The sequence below is a fragment of the Tupaia chinensis genome, unplaced genomic scaffold (assembly GCF_000334495.1).
Source record: "Tupaia chinensis unplaced genomic scaffold, TupChi_1.0 Scaffold148012_1, whole genome shotgun sequence".
Taxonomy (NCBI): domain Eukaryota; kingdom Metazoa; phylum Chordata; class Mammalia; order Scandentia; family Tupaiidae; genus Tupaia; species Tupaia belangeri.
Window position 1 is genome coordinate 513,899 of NW_006207862.1, and position 8,585 is coordinate 522,483.

Genomic DNA, 8,585 nt, shown 5'->3' on the forward strand with positions numbered 1-8,585 from the left:
TATGTTCCTCTTTGTTTTTTATTTGGGGGGGTGGTGGTAACTTATTTCCTATTTTGATCTGGTAGGCTGATGGGCCGGGTACCATGCGTAAACATTGTGTGAAGTCAATGATCTTTTACAAACTAGGGTGGGGTAAGAACGGAGGAAAACTCCTTGCGGGAAGGGAATAAAAGGATGGGACAGTCACTTTCTAGCCAAGTCATCTCCAACTCTACTCCATATGCAGAAATAAAATGCAGGGACTAACGAACTTCAGCTAAAGGCGACACTGCTTTTAAATTGGAGGCAGATGGGAAAAGAAGGCAAAATCCCTAGTTACTGCGGTGTAGAATCCGCCACAGTAACTTCTCCCAGACGGGACAGACCTTCCCGCCTGCAATAGTTTCCCAACTCCCAGCTAGCTCAAGATTACCCCTCGTCCGCGCCCCACCTCCAAACCTTCCCAAGCCACCCAGAAACGCCTTGCGGCCGCCATCTTAAACAACGTTATCGCGAGATATACTTAGCCTTCTCGAGGCTGACTCATTCACTTTCTTGCGAGAGTCTCTTCTCGGCTGTTCTCGCCGTGGCTGAGGAAAGTGTCGCGAGAGCTGGTTGCCTTGGCTCCCTGTAGCTATAGCAGCCGCGGCGGTTAAGGATGCGGCGGCAGGAGCGGGGGGGGGGACACCCTCAGGGGGGCGGGGCCGAAGGTAACGGGGTACAGGGGGTAGCGCCTGGGGAAGAGGTGGAGAAGGTCGGGTCGCGGGAGAACTGGCCCGAGTGTGACGTGTCGGGAAGGGCAGACGTTAGCGGGGTACAGGGGGTAGCGCCTGGGGAAGAGGTGGAGAAGGTCGGGTCGCGGGAGAACTGGCCCGAGTGTGACGTGTCGGGAAGACCCGGGTCCCACGGGTCCAGGGACAGGGAGCCGGTCCGCGCTGGGGCACGAGAGGAGGGCTGGAGCCGCTGAGAGGTCCAGGGGAAGGGACTCGGGTGTAGTGGGGTTCAAGGGGCAGGGGCCAGAGCATGGAGAGGGTGTGTGTGTTGGGAGCTAGAGGGTTACAGGGTCTCGGAATTTGATAAAGGGACTGGTCTGTATCCGGGAAGAAGTGGGAAGAAACGGGGTACAGCGAGGAGGCGGGTATGTTGCATGGGAGCACAGAGGTTGGGCCCAGTTTGTTTTTCACTGGTTGGGAGGAGGTGGGGAGGAGAAGGATCAGACCTTTGCAGCTCCCCAGGCTCCCCCAGAGGCTGATTGGGACCAGCGCGCCTGGACCTGGGTCCTAAATGGCGTGGCGGGAATGGTGGCGTCCGGTCCCCTTACTGTTTGCCTTCCTTCCCTCTTTCTAAAGAAATACCCCACGAACACTCAGATATGCGAGAAGGCGAGTCCTGGGGAATTAGTGTTAGTTGGGAAGGTTTTTTTTTGGCGGAGAGATTATGCGTGGAATAATGAATGATTGCTACTCTAAAGCGTGGGGTGGAGGCGGGTGAAATTCTTGAGAAAAAAACCAAGGTGTGCTTCCTCTGGAACCTATTGAATTGAAAGAAGGAGGTCTGTGCTAAACTCACGTTTCTCCCCGGATTCATTCAAGTGTAGAATTTCTTTACAGTGAACTTATGAAATTACATATACAGTGTAAAATTGGTTTAGATGATATGCTGAAAGAATGTGCAGTAGGACACTTAAACCTTACACAAATGTAACTTTAAAACTAAGAAGTATTTCTATTGCTGTAATAGGCTGAACACTATTAAATCTAGGGATAGTTTCAGTTACTTGGATGTAAAACCTAGTGTACCCAAAGTGTGCCTATTCAAGTTATTTGCCTCTGAAGACATGAATGAGGCTTTATTTTAGGAGACAGGACAAGTTTTGAATATCTGTCAATAGAAATAAAAGGAGTCTGTCAGGAATTAAAAGTCTCTAAGAGGGGAAAACATTTAATTTCTGAGTTTCTGAATGGCAAAGACTATTTTCTGGAGACAGGTTTGGACCAGTTTGCTCATTAACTCTTAGTTCTAATGAAAACAATGGCTTCAAATTAGGCATTAAAAAGAATTTACTCTTTTCAACCTACAGATAACAAGCTTTCCCATGATTTTTCTTTGTAGGTATACACTTGCAAGGGACAACCTTCCTTTTGATTATGTAACTGGATATTTTCCATGTTGAGGTTCACAAATTTATTAATTAGAATAATGGCTTTTAAATCCTTCCTGAGCTATCCTAGATGTGGTTAGTCATTGAACCCTCTTATTTGAAATGTGTCAAACTTTTCATTTGTAATGTCTGCAGCTAAACTTTAAAGTAGAAGTGGTTTTCTTTTTGTTTTGCCATAGGGCAGAAAGAGGGAAAGTGAGAAATCACCCTCCTTCTCCCCCTCCCCAAAGGAATGGCCACCCTTGCAATCTCTTCTCATTCCTTCTTCATTCTCATCTGAGGATTTTGTGCAATCTCTTCTTCATTCTCCTCTTGGGATTTTGGACTCTTCCATTCTCTTTTTAGGATTTTTTATAATCCCTTCTCCATTCTTCTTTTAGGATTTTGGGCATGCATGTACACAAACCTAGTTGCCAGTTCCAGGTCAAACTACAGATGGTCATGTGAGAGTTCAGTGCCTGAACCACTGCGCCACCTGCCTGCCCCAGAAAAATTCTCCTACTGAGGCCAGCAGGTGGCATGGTGGTTGAGGCACTGGACTCCCACATGGCCAACTATGGTTTGAGTCCTGGACCCAGTAGCTTGCTTTTTCACTCCCTGCCACCATGTCTCTCTCTCTGATTAAGTTAAAAAAAAGTTACTGAAATTAAAATAAATGAATAAATAAAATTAAATAAAGTTTAAAAAAAAATGGGGACCAGCAGGTGGCATGGTGATTGGGGTGCTGGACATTCCCGCATGGCTGACCACGTTTTGAGTCCTGGACCTGGTGGCTTGTTTTCTCACTTTCCCTCTTTCTCTCTCTCTCTGTGTATGAGTCTGTCTCTCTCTGGTTAAATTAAAATGAATGAATGAATAAATAAAATTAAATAAAGTTTTAAAAAATGCTGGATAAAATTATGTTTTTTTTTTTTTTGGAGACGTTTTTGCTGTAGGGCGCATGTGCTTTCCAGTGTCAGACATACAGAGAGACAATCACCCCCCCCACCCCCCCCCCCGACGTTGGCTACACCACAATCTCTTCTCCAGTCTCCTCCCAGGATCTTGGGCATGCGCATACATGTGCCTGGCGTGAGTTTAAATCACCGGGTCCGGGACTCTGACCGCAGTCAGCTACATGGGAGTCCAGCGACACAGCCATTACGCTAACTGCTGGTCCCCTATAAATGATTTTTTAAAAAAGTGTTTTCCTGAGGCAAGATAAAGCTTTGGTGGTGGGTGGCTCTAAAAGATTTTGTGTAAATCTAACAAGCTTTACTGAGAGCTCCTATTATGTGTAGAGTACTGGGTAAGGCACTGCAGGAGGGAAAAAGATCAACTACTTCATTTGTCCATTCAATAGACATTTCCTAAAACCATTTTGTGTCTGGATTACCAAGCCTTCAGCAAAGAAATACAAGTAAAATTTGATGTCTGCCTAATTGCTCAGAGACTGATAGAGAAACAAGTAATTACAATGTGGTAAGCATAATATATGAATACCAGAGGATGAAACAATGTTCTAGCCTTTAGGAGTTTACATAATAGGTGATAAGAATAGGAGTCCCAGACCGGGTGGGTGTGCCCTAAGGCAAAAACTTCTTTAAAAAGTTGACAAGACAAAAAGAGAAAGACTACAAAAATTATAAAATACTAAGCTAATTCTGAAGTGCACTGCATTAATTATACTCTATCTTTCATAAAAATTAGAATGGAAGTTTGAGGAGAAAACTTACTGGTCTTCTCATACTTTAATACTTTTTTAGTACTCTTTTAAAATAAATATCCTGTTGTTAAGTCATTAATAATGATAGCTAACATAATGAGTGATTATTATTATTTTTAGAGAGCTTTTTGCTGTGGGGCATGTGTGCTAGACCTAAAGACAGAGAAACATAAAGTGAGAAATCCCCCACCCCCACCCCAGGGGGATGGCCGCTGCAATCTCTTCTCCTTTCTCCTCTTGGGATCTTGGCCATGCAAGCACATGCGCACCTGGTGTGAGTTTCAAGACTCCAGGTCTGGAACTTGAAACAGCCATTTGGGAGTCAGTGACGTAACTATTACGCCATCTGCTGGTCCCTGAGTGTTTATTAACATGCCTGGCACATCTAATTTTATCTTCACAACAACACTGGTCTATATTTGATACTAATACTTTAGTTTTAAATAGAAGAAAGCAAGGGCAAGCTGTGGTGGCTCATCTCAACACAGTGTTCTGCCAGTGCTGGACCCATGTGGGAAGATCCTAGGTCGGCGTCTTGGTCGCACCTGTGATCCAGGCAACCGAGGCTAGGGGTGGATTGTAGCATGAAAACCCCTTAGAACATGGGCCACTCCTCAGTCCCCCCCATGGAGGAATAAATACACTTAAAATTTTTTTTTAGGGACCAGCAGTTAACATAATGGTGGCTTAAACTCACCCCAGGCGCGTGTGCGTGCGTGCCCAAGATCCCAAGAGGAAAATGGAGGAGAAGAGATTGCGACATGGCCATTCCCCCTGGGGGGCTGATTTCTTACTTTCCGACTCTCTGTCTGTCTGGCAAGCGCATGCACCCTATAGCAAAAACCTCTCCAAAAAGTTTTTTTTGTATAAGAAAACTGAGGCTTAAACTGCAAAGTTGCCAAAGATCACAGAGGTATAAATGATCGTTGAAGGATTGGAATTGGAAATTTATGTGATTCTAAAAAGCAATGAGGGGCCAGCAGGTAGCATAGTGGTTAAGGCATGCCCACTGCATGCCTGACTGGTTCAGGTCTTCGACTGCATTTCAAGTCTTCGACTGCATGTCAAGTCTTGGACCTGGCGACTTGAAACTTAAGCTGAGTGGTGTGCATGCGTGCCCAAAATCCCGAGAGGAGAATGGAAAAGAAGGGATTGCTGTGTGGTCATTCCTTGCTGGGGGGTGATTTCTTACTTTCTGTCTTTCTGGTGAGCTAATGTGCCCTATAGCAAACATCATTCTCTCAAAAAAAGAGAACAACATACACAAACACACACACGTGTGCACACACAAACAGTCACACACACACAGACACACACACGCACACACACACATAAAACCATGAAAGAGTCCTTTTCTTTTGCAAGAAAGAAGGCTTGGTATGGAGAAAGGGGGAGAAGTTGAGAGTAGTATTAGCCAGGACAGTAGACTTCAGATTCTGGCTGGGGAGGGCATAGATTTAGGGATAAAGGTATCTCCTTTTTTTTTTTTTTTTCAATTCATAGATTTTTCTCCCTCAATATTTACACTATGTATGGGAACTAATTTGAATATTAGCATGATGCTAAATATGAGGTTTGGATTGTTATATAGAGAATGGAATAAATTACCATATTCATGCTGTGTATAATTGTATAGGGAGCTTAGAAAATAATTATAATGAGAAATTCTTAATGTTTGTAAGCTTCCAGAAAGTGATCATTTTAGTACTGCAAAGGATTATCTATATTCATATATAGGGCAAATGTTATTATAACAGACCTTAAGGCATTCATTCAGACTTTTTTTTTTTTTTTTTTTTTTGCTATAGGGCATGTGCGCTGAGCAGAGAGAGAGAAAGTAAAAAATCACATTGAAATCACCCCCCCCCGGGGGGGCGGGAGATGGCCACACCACAATCCCTTCTCCTCCATTCTCCTCTTGGGATCTTGGGCATGCATGCACATGTGCCCGGTGTGAGTTTAAGCCGCCGGGTCCAGGACTTGAACTGCGGTCAACTACATGGGAGTCCAGCAACATAGCCATTACACTATGTGCTGCTCCCTCAGACAGTTTTTTTGAAAGAGATTTTTGCAATAAGGTGTAAGTGCTTGCTGGAGACACAGAGACAGAGAGACAGAGAGACAGAAAACAAGAAATCACTCCCCAGGGGGACGGCCATGCCATAAACCCTTCTTCTTCATTCTCCCTTGGAATTTTGGGCACACACATACACATGCCCAGTGTGAGTTTCAAGCCACTAGGTCTGGGACTCAAACTGTGTTTGACCATGTAGGAGTCCGGCACCTTAACCACCATGCCATGTGTTTGCCCCAGATACATTTTTATACTGTATATATATATTTTTTGTATTGTGAAAAATACATACCTATCACATGTATTTATAAATTTGCTGTTAGGTTTATCTTTTTATTTTATCTGCCAGAGGGTATGTGTGCTCACCAGAGAGAGGCAGAGACAGAGGGAGAGAAGAGAGAGAAAGCACTCCTCAGTGGGGTGTGGGTATGCCACAATCCTGTAATCCTTTCTCTTACATTTCTCTTTCCTGTTAGGATTTTAGGTATGCTTACACACGTTCCCCTTGTGATTTTCTTTTCTTTTCTTCTTTTTTTAAAGATTTATTTATTTATTCATTCATTCATTCCTTCATTTTAACTTGACCAGAGAGAGACACAGAGAGAGAGAGGAAAGTGAGAAAGGAAGCTACCAGGTTCAGGACTTGAGCCGTGGTCAACCATGTGGGAATGTCCAGCACCTTAACCACCATGCCACCTGCTGGTCTTGCCACTGTGATTTTCTCTATTTCTTCCTTTTATTTTCTTTTTAAGAATGATTTAATTTAACTTCATTCAGAGGGATAGAGTGACAGAGAGAGAGAGAGAGAGAGATAATGTGAGAAAGCAAGCCACCAGGTTTGGGACTCAAACTGCAGTTAGCTATGTGAAAGTAGCACCCTCAACCACCACACCACCTGCTGGACCCCCAGTGTAATTTTTTTTTTTTTGGAGAGATTTTCACTGTAGGGCGCGTGCGCTCGCCAGACAGACAGAGAGAGACATAGAGACAGAAAGCGAGAAATCACCCCCCAGGGGGGATGGTCACGCCGCAATCCCTTCTCCTCCATTCTCCTCTCGGGATCTTGGGCACGCACGCACACGCGCCCGGCGTGAGTTGAACCGCGGTCGACTACGTGGGAGTCCAGCGACATAGCCATTACGCTAACTGCTGGTTCCCCCCCAGTGTAATTTTCAAGGTACCAGGGCCAGGGCTCGAAATGTGCATCAGGAATGTGGGATCTGTTCCCTTTTTTTAAAAGAAATTATTTATTTAATTTTATTTATTCATTCATTTATTTTAATTTGACCAGAGAAAGAGAGAGAGAGAGAAAGAGAGAGAGAGAGAGAGAGAGAGAGAAGGAAAGTGAGAAAGCTAGCTGCCAGGTCTGGGACTCAAACTATGGTTGGCTATATGGGAGTGTCCAGCCCCTTAACCACCACACCAACTGCTGGTCCCATGGGCTCTGTCTCCCTTAACCTCTAGGTAACGGAGCTGGCCTGCTTTCAGGTTTTTTTCTAAGCTATATGTATAAAGATTTTTAAAGCTATGTATAAATATATAAATATATGTACTTTTTTTTTTAGGTTTATGCCAAGGCGTACTTGCACTCACTGGAGAGAGATAAAGGGAGAGTGAGAAATCACCCCCTAGGAGGGATGACCATGCCACAGTCCCTTCTCTTCCATTCTCCTCTCAAGACCTTGGGCAAGCAAACACATGCACATGCATTTCTCAAGTTGTTGACTCTGGGAGTTGAACTATGGATTCAGCTATGTGCGATCTAGCACCTTAATGTCCATACCACCTATTGCCTTTTTATTTTTATATTTTTAAAAAAGAATTATTTAATTTTATTTGTTATTAATATTAATAAATTATTATATTTTATTTTTTTCAAGTTGACCAGAGAGAGGCAGAGAGAGAAAAGGAAAGTGAGAAAGCAAGCTGCCAGGTCTAGGACTCGAACCTTAGCCATGTGGAAGTCGAGTCTGCTTAACCACCACACCATCTGCCAGCCACCCTACTTGCTCTTTAAACTCCATATTCTAAACTCCAAAATCTGGTTTTTAGTTAAAAATCCAATTTTTTTGGTTTGTTTTTAATTTTTGCTGTAAAATGTGCGTGCTTGCTGGAGAGAGATGGCTACAGGGGCAAGGGAGAATTGCCATGCTGAAATCGCTTTTCCTCCATTCTTTTTGGAACTTAGGACATGTATGCATATGTGCCCAATGTGTTTGTTGTTCTTTCTTTCATTCATTCTTTCTTTCTTTCTTCTTAAAGGTTTTTGCCATAGGGAGCATATACTCACCAGAGAGAGACAGAGAGATGGAGAGAGAAAGTGAGAAGTCACCCCCAACTGGGGATGGCCACACTACTGTCTCCTTTCTGTTCTCCTCTTGGGTACATCCACACAGCATGATTTTCAAGGTGTCAGGTCTAGGACTCTACTGAAATCAGTCATTTGGGAGTCTAGCACTTTAACCACTATGCCACTTGCTGACTCCTAATGTGTTTTTCAAGCCTTCAGATGTGGGACTTGAACCATAGAGTCAGCCATGGGGGGGGGGCGTGTCCAGTGCCCTAACCACCACACCACTGGCTGGCCCGAAATTCATATTTATTATCCATGTAAATGACTTTTTTTTTTTTTTTTTTGGGAGAGTTTTCTTTTGGGTGTTGGGGTC

At 44.0% G+C, this 8,585-nt stretch overlaps 1 protein-coding gene across 1 annotated transcript in view; it reads left to right on the forward strand.

The window, feature by feature from the left end:
* Positions 1–807: 807 nt before the first annotated feature.
* The window catches only part of USP54 (ubiquitin specific peptidase 54), a 153,687-nt gene continuing 145,909 nt past the window's right edge, over positions 808–8,585 (forward strand). Inside the window, exon 1 of the mRNA XM_006170049.3 lies at positions 808–949. The gene's annotated coding sequence lies outside the window, so the exon portion shown is untranslated. The remainder of the gene's footprint in view (positions 950–8,585) is intronic.